The 19242-nt window shown below is 46.9% G+C and overlaps 1 long non-coding RNA gene across 1 annotated transcript in view; it reads right to left on the bottom strand.

Annotated features, from left to right (window-relative positions):
- Positions 1-8348, bottom strand: part of LOC120380294 — a 189162-nt gene extending 180814 nt beyond the window's left edge. Inside the window, exon 1 of the long non-coding RNA XR_005587696.1 lies at positions 7771-8348. This is a non-coding gene — a long non-coding RNA (uncharacterized LOC120380294). The remainder of the gene's footprint in view (positions 1-7770) is intronic.
- Between the last annotated feature and the right edge of the window lie 10894 nt (positions 8349-19242).

Raw genomic sequence — 19242 nt, 5'->3', positions numbered from 1 at the left:
TTCCAGGGACTGAGGTGAGTACTTCAGCTTTTTCCACATCTGTCACTAGGTTGCCTCCCCCATTCAGTAAGGGTCCCACACTTTCCCTGACCTTTTTGTTGCTAACATATCTGTAGAAACCCTTTTTGTTACCCTTCACATGCCTTGTTAGCCGCAGCTCCAATTGTGCTTTGGCCTTCCTGATTACACCCCTGCATGTTCGAGCAATATGTTTATACTCCTCCCTAGTCATCTGTCCAAGTTTCCACTTCTTGTAAGCTTCCTTTGTGTTTAAGCTCACCGAAGATTTCTCTGTTAAGCCAAGCTGGTCGCCTGCCATATTTGCTATTCTTTCTGCACAGCAGGATGATTTCTTCATGCGCCCTCAATAAGGCTTCTTTAAAATATAGCCAGCTCTCCTGGACACCTTTCCCCCTCATATTAGTCCCTCATGAGAACCAGGACCTGCAATCTGAAAACTTCTGTCTGAAGAAAACCTTGTCTACCTCATCCTCCTGGTCTGGTGGTCTATAGCAGACACCCACCATGACATCACCTGGTTGCTCTCGCCTCTAAACTTAACCCAAAGATTCTCAACAGGCTTTTCTCTAGTTTCATACCAGAGCTCTGAGCAAGCATACTGCTCTCTTACATACAGTGCAACTCCTCCTCCTTTTCTCTTCTCCTTAAAACATGGAGACTGCGTCTTTTGCACATACACAGAACACTGAAGCAATGCAAGCTTCCCTCACAATGCCCCACCATTCTGCTTCCACTCTAACCTAGTGATCGGAGGGTAGCAATATCGCTCCTTGTACAGCTATACCAGCAAACCCTTTCAAGCATGGACAAGGCCTCACTTAGCCTCTTGATGCCTCAGTTCCCCATTTATACAATGGGAAGTACAGCACTTCCTGGTCTCCAGAGGCATTGTGAGGATAAATACATTGAAGAAGATGAGGCGCTATGGGGAGTAGGGGCCACAGAAGTACAAGAGACAGATAGCTCTGAAGAGCTCACACTCTAAAGAGATAAGATGGATACAGGGTGGGAGAAAGGAGCTAATATTAACCCAGCTTTACAAATGGGCACAAAGAGATGAAGGCCCAGATCCACAAAGGTGCTTAAGTGATGAAACCTAGACGTAGGTGCCTAGGTCTCAGGTTCAGGCACTTAAATCTCAGGATTGGCTCCACTGCAATCCACAAGACTCATACTGAACCCTGTAGGCGCCTACATTTTCAGGGTATAAGTTCCCTAGGTACCTATGTTTCTGCCTCTGGGCATGCACACTGCAGCTGCCCTCCATGCATCACACTTATCTCCCCGCCTAAGCCCCAGAGCAAGCCACAAGCCAGGGAAGATAGCTGCCCAGCCACCAAACAGGAGCCCCCGGCGCCGAATTGCCACTGAAGACCTGGCACTTTGGCGGCGGGTCCCAGGGTGGAAGGACCCCCCGCTGTGGGTCTTCAGGGCACTTTGGCGGCGGGTCCCGGAGCAGAAGGACCCCCCACCACAGAATTGCTGCCGAAGACCCGGAGCGGAAGAAGCTCCGGGGGCCCGGGCCCCGCGAGAGTTTTCCAGGGCCCCCAGAGCGAGTCAAGGACCCCATTCCAGGGGCCCCAAAAAACTCTCGTGGGGGCCCCTGCAGGGTCCGGGGCAAATTACCCCACTTGCCCCCCAGCCTCTGGGCAGCTCTGACTTGCCATGGTCATGCAGAGGGCATGTCAACACCGCCATTAGGCACCCACGGCTGGCCCATACCAAGTGACTTGGGTGTGCAGGACTCGGGCTAAGGGGCTGTTTAATTGCAGTGTAGACATTCAAGCTCAGGCTGCAGCCCAAGACCTGGGACCCTCCTGCCTTGCAGTGTCTTAAAGCCCAGGCCCCAAATGTCTACACAGCAATGAAATAGCCCTGCAGCCCAAGCCCCGCAAGCCTGGGTCAACTGGCAGGGGCCAGCTGCGGGTTTATAACTGCAGTGTAGACATACCTGGAGAGGCTATGGCAGAGCAGGAAATTGAACCCACGGCTCAGCCCCATGACCAAAAGAGAGCATCCTTCCTCCTAACCATCTGTCTAATAACCTGCATGGGTGGTAACACTCTGCTCCACCACACACACACAAAATCCAACTGCTGAAGCAAATTATGACTCGAGGGGCCCGGGACCCCTCAAGAACGGAGCATTCCTTATGCACCATTAGACACCTGGTGTAGCTGGGCAGCTCTGTGCAACGCGTGGACTGTCCTCCTAAGCCAGTCCTGGGCTCTGAAGGGCTAAATATCTTTGGGCCATCTTTGGCAGACACTTCTGTTTTGCATACACCATACAGTGCATTTGAGTAGCTCTCGGTGTTGTACTCCAGTCTCATTTTATACTAATCCCTCATCCCCTGTTACTGTCTGATGCTCTGTACAGATTCTCTGCAATATTTACACCAAGGTTTCACCTGCTGACACGCGCGTGTCCCAGCAGCTGACTCACTTTCGCCTTTTCATTGTTCGCTGCCCGCTGAGTTTAGCTGCCAAATTAATTCATCCCATTTTATTTTCAATTGAATCAAACTCCAGCACTGCCCTATGATTTACGTTCCACGTGAGCCTTATTGGCAGACAGGGGGGTTGGAAGGTTATAGAACCAATATTACTAGAATCTGCATAAAGCAAGGGGAATGTCATAATTTAGCTGATGCAGATGTGAATAAGATGATACTGCTGGTCATTTTATAAATTAGACCCCTAACCATAAAATAACCTTTGCTAATCATCAAGAGCCATTATTACACAAATGAATCTCGGTGTTGGACTTGTTTTACCCTTGTCCTTGAAGGCCAGAGGTAAGAGAAGCTTTCTTGGCAGGCTTCACTCTGCAGCCAGTCCTGTATTATTACTATATTTTATGGCTCACAAATGTTTAATCAATAATGCAGTATTTTCAGGAACAATAGTCCTCCCTGTGTCTTTCTGTGGCTGGAATCGATTAGCTGGTGACTCACAAATCCTTTGACATGAATTGGCTGTTCCGGAGATGCCCTTAAACTCAAGGAAGAGTAAATTCCTCAGCTGAGTTGTAAAGGATGGGAAAGTTTATTGGGACAAAAACAGATGTACTGGCAAGTGGCTAAAGATACTGCCCTGGGGACTGCTAGTTGATTTGTCAGGTTAATGAATGGCTTCAAGAAGCCATCAGATACTCAATGGCCAGTAGTCGTTGCTTTGGCAAATAGAAACAACGCTGAAGTCTCTTTTCCAGTAGTGTCAGCAAAGCCTTTGTCAGAAAGCCTGGCCATTAAATGCCAAGTCCCCCACTAATAAACTGACCTCTGGTCCCTGCATCAAAGCTGGGGAACTGACAAACAGGGAAGAAACTGCATTGCTGCAATGCAACATCATTTTAGCTGCACCCAGGCAGTTGATGGCTCCCTGCTCCTATCTAAATGGGGAGGCTGCCTTGATCTCATGTAGCCACAGGCACCAACTCTGGGGGTGCTCTGGGGCTGGAGCACCCACAGAAAAAAAAATAGTGGGCTCTCAGCACCCACCAGCTACCTGTCAATCAGTTGTTCAGCAGCACAGAGACACTGGGGGAGGGGGCAGAGCGGGGACAGAGGCAGAGCGAGGGCAGAGTGCGCTCGGGGCGGGGGGGTGAAGCAGGGGCAGGAAGAAGCAGAGGGAGGGCAGGGCCTTGGGGGAAGGGGCAGGGCGGGGGGGGGGGGGCCTCGGGGCAGAGCACCCACCTGGAAAAATGAAAGTCGGTACTTGTGCATGTAGCACTGAGGGGCTCTGCTAATTACCAAAGATACACCCCCCACAGGTCAGGAATGTTGTGGGGGTTGCCTTCCTTGACAGCATAGGGCCTGGATCACCTGCCAGAATTATCTGGGTATCTCTCACCTAATTCCCTGTCATTGCACTGGCCTTGGTCACTGGTGGCACCTCAGACTCTCCTGCACTCTGCCTGTGGCACACAAATTAATTTCCTGAGAACTGAGATGCTTTGGTCTAACTAAAGTTATTGCGGTCATTATAGGGGTTTCTGGGTGAAGTTAAATGGCCTGTGGTATACAGGAGGTCAGACAGATGATCTAGCCTTAACCTATATGAAATGTGGTTAAATTAAAGGTGGCCCCAAGCTTCAAAGTTCAGAGCTAGATCAGACAATCAAGAATGTTTGGACCCAATGTTTTGTACTGGCCCATTATAGGGATAAGGCCAAGTGCAATGTTTGAAGAGAGAGGAAGGATGGTTCAGTAGTTAGGGTACTAGTTTAGGAGTTGGAAGACCTGCAAGTACCTAAAATAGACAGAATCCACATCTCCCTAAAGTCTGGGGATTTGGTTCTGCCCCATCTCCAGTTTCCTCCCAAGATTTCTTCCCATTCTGTCTCCTCAACCTCCTTGAACCTGGAGTGAAGTCTTAATGGTGAATGTGTGATGTCAAGTTCATTTCCATGGCAACGTAATGACACCATGTAGGATTCTGGGATCAAAGCAGGAGAAGAAGCTGGGCTGGGTGGCCATGAGCTTTCTTTCAGCCATCACAATTACCTGCAATCACTGCCAAGGAAAAACTGAAAATGGTTTGCCAGGAACTTGGCTCTCAGTATAAATATTCCCTGTATAGCTGAGTTTGCTGCAGCTTTATGGCTTGAATTCACCTGGAGTTTGGAAACATTCCGGTGTCAAAGCAACAGTCATGATTTGCTAACCAGCCACCTCCTCTACTGGGAGAGAAGATGTTTCCTTAGCAATAGGCCCTGGAAGAGAGAGTCAGCCAGTTCATGCCCTCTCTATTTAATTTTCTACACATTACAAGAAGGGAATTATCGTATGCAGTTCAGCCTTAATTTGCGTGCAAGTCTATTTAACAGGAGTATTGACCATGTTTGACTTTGCCACCTGAGTAAATGTTGAATCAGCTCCAAGCAGACCTTGCTGACATGCTAGAACGGGAGCTGAGCAAACTTGATCCTTGCTCATTATAGGAAGAACGCTTTGCACTTTGAGGCTGCCCCTTTCATCCAAGCATTTCGAAGCACCTTGCCAAACGTGGATTGACGGAAGTCTCACAATCCTACCTGGGTGCCACAAAGGTATTATAATAGTATAACAACACTTTGCAGCTAGGTAAAGAAGCTACGTGAAGGTCCAGTGATTTGCCTAAGGTCACACAGCAAGTCAGTGTCAGAGCTTAATACAACTCTGATGTTCTGACTTCCAGTCACCTGCTCCCCACACTAGACCACACCCCGTCCCCATGCTGTATCCCCAGATCAAAACAAACCCTGACATTAATTAAAATGTGCAGCAAATAAGCTTTTACAAAACACTAATCTCTGGGACTCTGTATAGTAAACAATTCTCTAGCCATCAAGGCCCAGCTGTTTAAAAGTATTTAGGCACCCAACTCCGATTGATTTCAACGGGAGTTAAGTGCCTACCTATCTCTTACCATCTGGCTTCAGTCTCATAGAAATGATAAGGCACAGTAGAGTGAATAGTGATCAGTTCCGGTGTGCAGTTCAGACAGTTCTAACACAAATCTGAGAATGTGAAAGTTAGCATTCGACATTCCCTTACCAACTCGAACTCTACCCTCAAAGCTGCACGGACACCAAAGACTTCAGATAACGAATTATGGACAGGCAGCTAAGAAGACTGAAAAGAGTCATTTTAATGCATAAAGCACTAACATTTCTACCATAACTACAACCGTCTCGCATCAGCTATATAAACAGTGTCTTTCAAGGTCTACTGCATGCTCGGCTTTTAACAGCAGAATCTTTACATCTTAATTAGCATATTATACAGAGATTACCCTGCTCTGTATCTACAGCTATGGAACCTAGATGCTGCTCTCTACAGTAAGCTGGGGTTCCAAGGGGACACGGGGCCTAGGTATTATAGATAGCCAACTCCCATTGACTTTCAGTGGGACCTGAGCACTGACTGCACTTCATGGCCCCGGCTTTTCTCCCTGAAAGCAGACACGAATAGGAAGTGGAAAGACAAATTGCAGTATTTGATAGGGCTTGTGAAGAGGGCTGGAGCCTTCCTTCCCAGAATGCTGAAGGGGTGGAAAGGAGCTTTATGGGAGGCGGCTGGTTGACCAAGTCTGTCTCAGTGATTATTTTAATGCTGCTGGGGTTACGTTGTAATAGTAAGGATGTGTTACGGCTCTGAAGGCCAGATTTTTCGAGGTATTTAGGTAGCTTCAGATTCAACCAGATTCAACTAGCGCTTTAGAAAATCCCTTTAGGCACTTCTCTGCATCTTTAGGTGCCGAAATAAAAATCTTTTAAAATCTGACCCCTCACTCTGTGTATATCCTATTCCATACAGGTGCTTATCCAGCCCTCATCACTGTAATATCTCAGTGCCTTCCGGTTGTGCATTAAGTGACACGACTAACACCTGTCCCATCTGGTTTGTTCTCTCTCTCACCCTCTCCCCAGGGGGAAAGTCATGTGAGCAGTGGAGTGTTTTGTTATGGGGACTGTTTTTTAAATGTACACTCTGCTCTGTTTGTTTGCATCATTGTGTGCACTGCAGCAGCACACAGAGGCGCCAGCAGAGATCAGAGGCTCATTGTGCTAGTTGTTGTACAAACCCGCAGTGGGAGACAGGCCCTACCCCAGGGGTGGCCAACCTGAGCCTGAGAAGGAGCAGAATTTACCAATGTACATTGTCAGAGAGCCACAGCAATATGTCAGCAGCCCCCCCGCACCCATCAGCTCCTCCCTCTCCCGCTTCCAGCGCCTCCCTCCCACTGGTAGCCCTGCCAATCTGCACCTCACTCTCCCTCCCCGCACCTCCTGATCAGCTGTTTTGTGGGAGTAGGAGGCTCTGGGGGGTGAGGGGGAGGAGTGAGGGCACGGCAGGCTCAGGGGAGGGAGCGGGGAGGGGTGGAGTGGGGGCAGGGCCTGTGGAAGAGTCCGGGATTGAGCAGTGAGCACCCCCCAGCACATTGGAAAGTTGGCGCCTGTAGCTCCAGCCCCAGAGTCGGTGCCTAGACAAGGAGACACATTAACTTTGAAGAGCCACATGTGGCTCCGGAGCCACAGGTTGGCCACCCCTGCCCTACCCTGAAGAACTACAGTATAATGACCCAGGTCTCACAGTAGATCAGTAGCAGAGTCAGACTAATAATACCCAGCTCTTATCCAGCACTTTTCAGCAGGCAATCTCAGAGTGCTTTACAGAGATCAGTACCATTATCCCCATTACATGGATGGGGAAACTGAGACAGAGAGGGGAAGTGACTTGTCCAAGGTCACCCAGCAGGCCAGTGGCAGAGACTGGACTAGAACCCAAGTCATGTGGTTCCTAGCCTAGCACCCTCACCATGAGACACAAGGTCCACAAGCCAGAACTGCCCCATATGGTGTATTTATGTGGCCTGTGTGACACAGATTCTTAAGAATCTGAACTTTTTTTTTTTAAATATGTACATTTCTAGCCCCCATGGCCATCACCAAGATTCAAATCATAACTGAGTGTAAGGCTAATTGATGCAGTGATGTCAGCACTAAGTCAGGAGCATCAACTCTAAAACCCAACACTGACACTTTCACCACTGATCGTAGCTGTGCATGGAACGGGGAGGGCAGCTGGGGGCAAGCGCACAGGGGCTGGGAAAGAAATGCTGCTGCAGGGAAGGAAATTCAGAGAGAAGAGCAGAGGAAATTTTGCAGGACAGGGAGGGATGGAAGAGAAACAAAGGGCAGGAGTAGGGGCAGACTAGAGGGGAGCAGATTTCCTCACTGAGCAACTGTAGAGGGATCACTCACCACCCAGTGCACCTCCACATGGCCAGCGATGCTGCAGCAGCTTCTCCAACTCTGGCACCTCCTGTTGACAGCCCCTCCGAGGGTGCATTGGTTTGCCCCTTCTCACAATGTGACTCTCCAGCGAGGTCGCTTATAGTCTCCCAGAATAGCAGAGAAGCCAATAAACAAAAAAGTCCAGCAACCTTATGCCAGGTCTCCAGCCCTACTCTGGGCTCAGGAGTCCTTGCCTCAGGAGGGCCCTTTTCCTGGTAGCAGATAGAGGACAACCCAGGCCCTCTGCATTGCAGCCCAGGGACTCACTATTAAGCAGCTAAGACGTATTTCCTCAGACTCCTGGCTGCTTCCTTGGGCCACTTCCCACCTTCATCTGCCTCCAGCCCCTTTTTCACAATTCCTCATCCCAATGCTTTGTCCCTGGAGAATTTAGCTGCTTTCTGGCCAGTGTGTAGTTAAAGAGTCCTCCTCAGGTTCCCTCAGACAACCCCCTTCCTCCTAGCCTACAGGCTCTTACCCCAGCTGTTAATGGTCTGCCAATTAGCCAGCTGAGGCAATATTGCCTCTGTCTCTTAAACCCTGAGTGGCTGTGGCCCAGCAGGATTTATACACAGTGACCAGGGTGAATGAACAAAGCTATATAAAGGCTGCATCCTCCCCCTCAATCTTTCTATCTACCCCTAGTGACTGCAGTGGGCATTCCACTGTGCCCTCGGGGGCATAGACTGCAGCCCCATAATTAAACATGGAATTCAGCCCTCTCCTCTGAATGCACTAGCCCAATTAACTTTTTTCAGAAAGGACAACAACAGAGGGCCAATCCTGGGCCCTTACTCACCCTGACTACTACAGCTCCTGTAGAAAATGCTCTCTGCACCAGCATACTGTCAAGGGAAGTTTTACCCACCAGAGTTTTAAAGCACAGCATTATTTCTGCATAAGCACACAACATCAGGAAAAGCTTTATATGGCAATGCACTGACATTGAAAACATCCAAGATGAACTTCCTTAATGGGGATCAAGACAGTGATATATTTTTCTAAGCTGCCTGAATGCTATTTTTACAACAAAATGCTCTGTTCGAACATGTTTAGGGCCCTGATTTTGCAAGGAACTCTGCTCAGACACCTATGCCCCTAACAAATCCCACTGATTTCAACAGAGCCTCGGCATGTGAGCCCTCTCAGTTTGAAATTGAGGGATTGCAAGCTGAAAAACACATGACAATTTTTTCAAATGCACAAAGGAGCTAATTTAAACAGTATGTTATTACAAGATTGTTTAATAAAAGATCTTGGCATGTAAGGAAAAAAATTGACTTCATCAAGGAGAAATCACTAATGTGCTGAAGCAAACATCTTTGTCATCTTGTAAGATAGAGGAGTCAAGTTAGGGAGGGGGGAAATTAAGTCTCTGGTGCTTATACCTGTGAAGAAAACCTTCAGGAGGTAAACCAGATGCAAACCAATGCAGTGATTTCTGCCTGAGTCTGCAGGTAGTCTGAAACAATACCTCTGAAAGCGGAGTCAAATGCCCCTCTTCATCGAAATGTGATGTTAACTCTGAAACCTAGCAAATATATAACTAGCAAGACTGAACTATTTCTCTGCTGATCAAAGCATGGAAGAAAGAAAAGGTGTGATCATATTATGAAGATCTGTACAATTTACTGTAAGTGATGTTTCAGTTTGGTTTCTCAAGTAGGTGGAGCTTGGTTTGTGGGTGGAGTTTGGGAGAATAACTTGGGAACTACTCCCCCCCCCCCCCCCAGTTCAACTCCCTTGGGTTTGGGTGTGAAAGTCAACCTTAACTGCAATCTTTACTATAGGCTAGGCAATTGTTTCTCCCTAGTGAGTATATAAACAACATCATTGTGTCAAGTATCAGAGGGGTAGCCGTGTTAGTCTGGATCTGTAAAAGCAGCAAAGAATCCTGTGGCACCTTATAGACTAACAGACGTTTTGCAGCATGAGCTTTCGTGGGTGAATGCCCACTTCATTGTGGAAACTACTTATGACTATTTGCAAGCATGGGTGTGAGCAGAAATAAACCCTATTTCAGAAACTGCAGCAAAGGGTCTTCAAAGGGCTCCCCATTCCCCTTATTTTATCAGAGGAACAGAGAGAGACATTGCTAAAGGATCCAACAGATACTGATCATTAACCCTGTGATAAACACAGAACAAAGGGACAGTCCCTGCCTCAAAGAGCTTACGAACTGCCCCTTCTGTAAAAGGAGGAGAATGATATTTCCCTCGCTCACAGGAGAGTTGTGGGGATGAGTTGGCTATAGTTGGTGAAGGGCTCAGAAGGACTTAGATAGAAGACTCTTTAAAACATCTCAGTCATGATTAAAGTGGATGGATGTTTATTGTGTAAAAATTGCCAAAAACATCATTAAAAAAATGTGGAAAATGTTAGCTTTTGAAAACATTTCAAATCAACACTAACCCTAACAAGTATTCACTTACTTTGTCAGGCCAAGCGGGGGTGCAGGTTAACATCAGGTTGTTTTCATAGGGATTCTGCTGTTCTTTGCCTGCAAAAAGGAGTCAATAGCTAGATATCCTGGGCAGGCTGTACTTGTGCCCAGCACAGCCGTGGTCTCACTGTATATCTCACATATCCCACACAAAAGGAACCTAAAAGTGATTGGTGATCAGCCTCATCTGAGCAGCACTAAATCCTATGTAGCGTAACGGATTGCCTTTCCGACCCACCAGCCCTTTGTAACAGATTGCTGCTTCCAGGTCACTTTAACATCCCTGCCTGCTGCCCCAACTGGAATTGCTGAGCATACCAGATGCACTGATATCTACAGAGCTTCAAGAGAGAATCCTTCCAGGTATTGAGCACCCTCAAGTCCCATTAAAGTCAACAGGAGTTGAGGGCGTTCGGCACTTTTCAGAATCAGGCTCTAATGGGACAACAGCAGGTAAACTGGAGATCAAACCTAAATGATCTTGCTGGATATACCAGCACTGCAGTTCTCTTGTCTGGAGTGTGGTTCTCCAAGGTATTAAAATAAGTCATAGTACCCAGTTAATAACCTCTCTGGAAAGGCACTTTATCATGCCCTTGCCATGGGGGCTTGAGGATGATGGGGTTAACCTGCTGAGCTAGTGGTTCTTTCCCATCTCTGCTGTATAATCCTCACTTGAGGCCTGATCCAGTGCCCATGGAAGTCAGTGGAAATCTTGTCATTGATTTCAGTGGGTGCTGCATCAGGCTCTTGACTCCTGCATGGAATGGCCAATGATAAGAACTTGAAGTGCAGATCAAAGACAATAATAGAGTTGTATTAGACAGCTGAGATGACCCGAGTAATTATAGGCCTGTCAGTCTAACATCAAGCCTGGGCAAGATAATGGAGCAGCTGATATGGAACTCAATTAATAGAAGCTAATACAATTAATGCCAATCAACATTGGTTTATGGAAAATAGATCCTGTCAAACTATCCTGATTTTTTTAAATGAGATTACGAGTTTGGTTGATAAAAGGTAATACTGTTGTTGTAATATACTTAGACTTCTGTAAGGTGTTTGACTTGGTAGCACATGACATTTTGATTAAAAAACTAGAAAGATATAACATTAACATGGCACACATTAAATGGATTTAAAGCTGGGTAACTAATAGGTGTCACACTGGAGTTCTAAATGGGGAATCATCATCAAGCGGGTGTGTTTCTAGTGAGGACCCTCAAGGACCGGTTCTTGGCCCTAGGCTATTTAACATTTTTATCAATGACACAAAAATTGGGGGAGTGGTAAATAATGGAAGGGGACAAGTCACTGCTACAGAGCAATCGAGATTGCTTGATAAGCTCGGCGCTAGCAAACAGTCTGCATTTTAACATGGCTAATTACGAGCTTGATGCAGAAATTACTGGGTGAGTTCTCCATCCTGCATTGGGAAGGAGTCAAGCTAGATTGTCATAACAGTCCCTTCTGGCCTTCAAATCTAGGACTGTCTCCCTTAATGTTTGCACTGGGGGTATCATTTTTGCAAGGTGTCCAGGTTCTCTAACATTGGAACACACCCACATCCTACCTATTAGGTCTCTCTGCCATCTCACAGCGCTTCTCCTACCTAGACATGGTGAATGTATACAGGCGCAGCTCCTATCCTCCCACTCAAGCAAACCAGTCACATTCCTTTGAATCTCCAAATGAAACTGCTTTTAAACATCTGTTCTGGACTGCAGTCCCTGCAGTTCTATGTGGGCAGGGAATTGTTTATCTTGCTTTGATATGGAATACATTAGTCTAACAATGTTTTCAAAATAAAACTAGGGCAGCTGTTACCTCAGCTTTGGAGAAAAGAGGAAACTAGCTGGTGAGGAGAATGGAGAGGGCCGGACCAGGGCTGGCTAAAAGGCTTGGAGTAACTCAGGCCTCGAGTAACTGCCCACGGTTAGACTGGGCCATGCGCCTCTTTCGCCTGTCATGCTGCAGGAATTAGCACTGGGTCACAAACTGGTGAGATTATCCAGGGCAAACACCAATCTTGCAGGCTGCACTTTGTCCTGTGTTTAAATCCGGCTCTGGGCTGGAGAGAACGGTTTCTCTAAATAGAGCAAGGGGAAAGAGATGTAGTTCCTGGTCACGTATAGCTCCAGTAACTAACTTCACCAAGTAAGGGATAGTTTGCAGGTTAAAAAAAAAATGGGGGTGAGTGGGTTGTGCTGGGCGTTGATCTCGGAAGTATCAGGAATATCAAGTTTTAGTCATCCTGGGGGGTTGTTTTTTGTTTTTGTTTTGTTTTTTTTGTCAGTAGAATATTATTGTCACCATTCTGCACCAGGTGACAATATTATTGTAAGTGCAAAGGTTGGGAAACTGGAAGAATAGACCTCAGCCTAGATCTAGGACAAGCTGTGAAACTGGCTATCCTCAGAAGGTTTGATTCTGCTCTACGGTATGTCTACACAGTAGGGGGATAGGAGTGCAGCACCCATAGAGGTACCTGAGTGAGCTTGGATCTCGCTTGCTCACTAAAAATAGCAGCGAAGCCACGGCAGCACAGGTGACAGAACAAGCCAGCCACCCAAATGCAATCCCACTCAGGACCCTGGCTATGTAGACAAGCAGCTGGACTATGCTGCCCCCATATTGCTGCAGCTTCGCTGCTATTTTTAGCAATCTGATCTATCAACACTAGCTTAAGGAGGTCTCCACATGATGCACTCACACCTCCCAGTTGCTGTGTGAATGTACCCTAAGTTCCAGCAGTGCAGATCAGGAGTAACTTTGCTGAAGTCAATGGCATTGTACGAGTGTGAAGTGGATGTAAGCGAGATCAGAATCAGGCCCGGAGTGCTGTCAAACGGGCTGAGTCACAAACAGAAAAACAATTCCGGAAGATGTTTGCCTTCCCTCTCTCACAGCTGCAGGAATCTCTGGTGTTACTTGGAACGAGAGCAGGTGAGATAGGTTCATACCAAAGCGTGATCTATAAGCTGAAGGTGTCTCTTATGCAAACCAACTAGAAGGGTGGAGCAGCACCCGAAATACTGCATACGCCTCCTGTTAACCTGACACAACACTAACTATTACTAAGGCTGTGAGTCATTCATGGCAGTCACAGATTTCATGATTTTCCAGAACCTCCGTGACTTCTGCAGCTGCAGAGGCTGGTGTGGCCAACCCCAGGGCCACCCAAGCAGCTGGGGAGGCCCCGGGGCCAGTTGCACCGGCAGCCCCAAGCAGCTGGTCTCAGGTGCTGCCCCAGAGCAGCAGTTCGGGAGCAGCAGCGGCGGGCCCCCAGCCCATTCTGCCCCCACAGCAGCAGGGGAGGTGGCAGGACCCCAGGCCACCAGCAGCAGTGGTGACCACTGGAGCATTCCCCCTCCCCCCACCCAGAGCTGCAGTATCCACTGGAGCAACCTGCACCTAAGATGTAGTTAGGGGTATTTTTACTAAAGGTCATGGACAGGTCATAGGCCGCGACTTTTTGTTTATTGCCTGTGACCTGTCCATGACTTTTACTAAAAATACCCATGACTAAATCATAGCCTTGATTATTATAGTCCGTGCATTTTACACCCACGTTTAAAGAGTCAGAAGATTGTGACTCAGGGCATGAAAGGGTTAAGGCTCCGCTCAAGGCCTCCACCTCCCTAGGAAATCAGAAGTTCGTGCCTATCTTATCGTTAGCTTTAGAGCGCAAATGAGCTGCTTGCATGTAACTGGTCTCTGGGGCTTTGCTTTGCAGTCTTAGTTCCTTTTGTCTGTGCAACTAATAATGATCCATCATTATCCCTGCCTTAGATCCCCGTATATACTTGGCATTGCTAATGCTGCTGCCATAGAAATGTACCGCAGAGATCTCCTAGTCCCCTCTCAAACCTTCCTGTAGAATCCGGGGCTGCGCCCTTAGGGGATCACTGCGGTGGTATTTGGATTTCTCTCTCCCTCTGCCTCACCCCTTCCACATCCTGCCCTGCCTTTGCCTCTCCCCAGAATAGATGCTCTTCAGTCAGGGAGTTAAAGAGATCCCCTTGCACCAAAGGGGGTCATGTAGTGTCTCTACTGAAAGCATGTTTCACATTGGTCATCAGAATCATCACGAAATGTACGTGCAGAGAATGTGGAAGGGGTTATGTGTGTAGTCTCAAAACTACATTCTTAAAGTATGTGAGTTAAGACGAGTCACCAGAAGGTGATAAACAGATTCTCAGCAGGAAGGGGGTAGTAAGCCCTGATCTCTCTGGCAGGCCACTGGGTACTGTGCGCCTCTGGCTAACTCGATCAGCATAAAAACCAAGGGACATACTTGGAGCCAGGGTACGTTTGCTGTCTGGGCCAGGGGTTGGCCCAAGGATTTACAAAGCCAAAGAAAACCCAAGATAAGCCTCTGAAGAGGGGACCTCAAGTGGAGTCTAGTGCTGCAGTGCATGTCCTAATTTGACCCTCTGCAACCCCGTGCTGGACCCAGCCCTGTATGGCTTTTTCTAACCACGCTTTTTTCTCTTCCAATTTCCGACAGCTGCTACCACCTGTGCAGGTCCCCCAAAGGCACAAGGGCCAGCGTAATGAGACCCCCAGGCAGCTGCTGGCATTTTAACCACTGCGTCATCCAGACCTGCTCTGAGCGCAGTTCTTAAACCACTGACAACCTGTCTACCCCAATGACCATGGACAACTCCCTTAATCTGCCTGTGGCCATGTCTGCATGGGGGAAAATCAGTCATGTTAGTAAACATTTTAACAGGTTTTAACTAACATGATATTAAACCCAGCCTGGTGCAGAATGGGACAAGCTGTGTTTAGAAAGTTATTAGCTCTAGCATTAACCATGACTGGCTAACATGGTAAACGACACCGTCTTTGTCCACACTAAAGCCTTGTCTACACTAGGCTAAAAGGTGTGTTCTCTAAACACGAGTTAGCTAACACATGTTAAAGTCCAAGCATAGATAAGCCACATTGTATTTTCAAGTCATGTTGGCCGGTGGAGGTGAATCCAGTGTTTCCAACCAGAGTTCACCTCAAGCAGCTAACCCATGGAAACTTACATCTTACCCTGTGTGCCTGTGATGGAGCTTAACCACCCTCACCTGCAAGCCTAGGGAATGCACACAAGTACTCAGGATTTGCTCCTGGGGAGGAAAGCAGCTAATTGGCTCCCATCCGGGAGAGGAGGGGGGCAGAGCTAAGCCATAATAAGTAGACTAAAGGAGCTCAGTTGAGGGGAAGACTGTAGAGGAAACAGGTATATCTGGCTGAGAGAAGCCCAGGTTTAGGGTAAAAGACAGATAATGGGGCCAGTACACTGGAGGGGCAGGTTAGGCTCCTGCAAGGGAAGCCCTGAGATAGGGTTTGTAAGAGAAGACAAGATTTCTGTAGCCCCAGACAGCAGCAGAATTGTTCCGTTCCGTTTGGATTTGTTCAGGATCCCCGGAAGGGGTCTGAACTTAGGCGACTTGGAACTGAGGGCTGAGATGTAACAGGAGATCTGGAGTCGGAGGCAGGCAGGCAGGCAGCAGGAGGCAGTGATATCAGAGATAGCAGCAACATCCCGCACCAATGCGAGGGCACCAGTGCTGCTCAGGTGGTCCCCGGGGCCAGCCACACCGGCCCTGCAGCTGTGGAAGTCATGGAGGTCCTGGAAAGTCATGGAATCCGTAACTTCTGCGACCTCCATTACAGACTTGCAGCCTTAGTCTTAACTACAGCTCTCAGGGTGTGGATTTTTCACAACCTTGAATGACAACGTTTTAGTGTGAATCAGGCCTAACGTGATGGGTTTTACCAGCCCAGACAAGGCCTGTACCCCCATTTACCCACTTGTAAGATGGGGACAATAACACTTCCCCTGCCTCCCAACTGTGAGGCTTAATTAACATTGGCAGAGTCCTGTGAGTTCCACAGATGAGTCGTCATTAATAGATGCATGTGCTGGATTCTACTGTTCACCCACCTGTTTTTATTTTTAATCTCATTTCTTAGAGCCCAAGCAATTCTTTCAAGATTCTCTTGGGTGATCTCTCTATGCTCTGCCGCTCCTTCTGATTCTCTGAATAAAATCCCTTGAAGGTCCTTGAAGAAAGAGTTCATGCTGATATTTGAAATGGAAAAAGGAACGTATTTTTAAAGACACATCACAGCTCCACCTCCTCTTTCTTTTGGTTACTGATATTGGATGGTTAGTTTGGGCCCTAACAAAAGTAAGCTCCATAAATAATAACAGCACTTAGCATCTGTAGAGCTTAAAGCCTTTTATAAAAGACAGGTAAACATTGTTATCTCCATTTCACAGATGGGGAAACAGGGATATAAAGGTCAAATTTAGCTCAGCATTAGCTAACATGAGCTAAATACCCCAGCCTACACTCAACCATTTACCTAATGGCAGTGCCTCGGCACCTCTGGACATGGCAGTTCATAGCCCTGGCACCTCTGGGCTTGGCAGTTCATAGCCCCGGCACTTGCTGCGTCAGTTATAAAAGTTTAAAAAATTGCTCAAGTCCTAGCATCTAATTGCTTGAGCCCTGGCCCCTCTCATCACAAATTAAGCACTGCCTAAAGTAGATGCATGGGAATATCTTTAACTCAGTTTTACCATCTTGAGTTATCACTTATGCTGCCGCTAGTCAAGACAAGTCCTTTATTTTGTATAGGGGATGGAAGTTTGTTGGGGGAAAATCCTGCTTATTGGGTTGTGTTAGGCGTGAAGTTTCGGGGGAGATTTGTGCTGGTTTTGTTGTATTGTTGTTTGAAATAATGTTAAAGGCTCAGAGTAGAGTCATAGATTTTAAAGCCAGAAGGGACCATTGTGATTATGAGGGAGGGTTCTGTGTAAGCTCGAATGCTTGTCTCTCTCACCCATAGAACATGGCCCAATAAAAGATATTACCTCACCCACCTTGTCTCCTTATTCTGACAATACTGTGCCCTTCCTTAGCACTTTTCAGCCTTAGGTCTCAAAGTCCTGTACTGGGAAAATCTGCCTATCTAGGTGCAGAGTGTCAAACTCATTTTGTGGAGAGGAGTGAATTACATTTTTAGTTACGGCCGTAGCAAGGTCTACAAAGTTAAGGTCACCAAGTCCCCTTAAACCAAAGCAGGTCTCCCACTGATAGGGGACATCTGCATCAAAGTTGAGAATAGCATATGGCTCCTGCACAGTAGCTGCATTTTAGTTAGTAAAGTGACGGCTGAGCAAGTATCACTTACAGACAAGTACAAGCCATGTGACAAGTAAAGCTGGGCAGAATTTTTTCATCTAAATGGTTTTTGGATAAAATGATGCTTTTGTCAAAAATCAACATGTTCTGAAAATGTGTCCATTTCAACACAATTGCTTTAAAAAAATTAAAATTAAGCATAAGAATGAAATATCTTACTTTGACATTTCCCTAAAGGAGCAGTTCAATGTTTCATTTTGAAATCTTCTGGAAATAATTGTTATATCGATAAAAAACATTTACGAACATTTTAAAATGTCAGCATTGGAACAAAATATTTTGATTGAACTGACCTGAAATTTTGCATTTGACCCAAAACCAATTCTGGGGGAAAATAATGATATTTTTTGTTTTCATTCCATTTCAGAATGGGGGGAAAAAAATCAAAATCATGCAGTTTCCTGCAAAACAGAAAATCCAGTTTCTGCCCAGCTAGGGGTCCCCTGACCTGGCTGTATTAGTAAGCCCTAACTGGGTTTGTTAACACTGTGAACTCCAATGACTAACAAGCATTTTGGAGAAAGTTTGTCTGAAGTAAAAATGAAACACACTGACTCATGATCTTCCAGTCAAGGTTCAGAGGCTCACAATAGATATGTTCTGAGCACACATACTGACTCTAGCAAAGCCAGAACACACCAGGCCTGAGATTTCTCAGGTAAACAATAAGCAAAGGAAAAAGAACTTTTTAAAAAAATTCCCAAACTTCTAAGCCTCCTTCTGTATCATAAAGCTCCAGAAAAGGGCACGTGCCCTTTTTTTTCCCCCAGTCCTTTTCCATGTTAGCCTATTTCTCGAGAAGCACATTCTGTGCGCTTGCTGTGACAACACCCCCACTCAGTGGTGAAAGCCGAGAATGAGTGTGCACAAGTGAGATAATACTAATCAGCGGAGAAAAATAATCTCCTGTCTAACACAGGACCAGTCTGTAAATCGGTATGTTAATCTGTCTGTATCTCCATTCAGCACAGCCTTTTAAAGAAAGATTTGAAGATCAAGGGAATAAAACCCATTTTTATACTTTGAGGGGAGGAGGGGCATTACTTCCTTGATGTTTGAGTGTTTTCTTGGAAGAAGGTTAATAAGTGGTGCTACTGTGCAGGCAGCGGAATAGAGCTGATGGTTCTGATGCAGGAATCCCCCAAGCCACACACCCCTGAACTGTGGGAGAGTTCAGCTTGTGATCTGTGTCCAGATGCAAATGCTACATAGAATCATAGGGTTGGAAGGGACCTCAGGAGGTCATCTAGTCCAACCCCCTGCTCAAAGCAGGACCAGTCCCCAAATGGCTCCCTTAAGGATAATATTTTGTCCTATTTTTTTAAATAGAGATATCCTATCTCCTAGAACTGGAAAGGACCTTGAATCCAGCCCTCTGCCTTCACTAGTAGGACCAAGTACTGATTTTTGCCCCAGGTCCTTAAGTGGATTCCCTCAAGGACTGAACTCACAATGCTGGGTTTAGCAGGCCAATGCTCAAACCACTGAGCTATCCCTCCCTCCATGTGAAGCCCCTCTCAAAGATATGTCTGTTCTCTGCTGGTTTCTTGGTGGGTTGCTGTTTGAGGGTGACCTGCAATGCTGGTGTAACAGCTACACCCAACCAAAAAGCCTAACCAGTCACATGCCATCACTCAGAGGTGAAACAGATGCTGGGACAAGAGCAATGTTCAGGATTCCCTTATGCTGGCTGGCTGATGGGCCACTATAGATTTTGCCCAGCCACACCCACGTTACACCTAAGTTCCCTACAGTCACTGACCATCAGTGGCTGTGACCGGTCAA

This window comes from Mauremys reevesii, linkage group 13 (assembly GCF_016161935.1).
Source record: "Mauremys reevesii isolate NIE-2019 linkage group 13, ASM1616193v1, whole genome shotgun sequence".
NCBI lineage: Eukaryota > Metazoa > Chordata > Testudines > Geoemydidae > Mauremys > Mauremys reevesii.
This window is presented reverse-complemented; position numbering and strand designations above follow the sequence as displayed.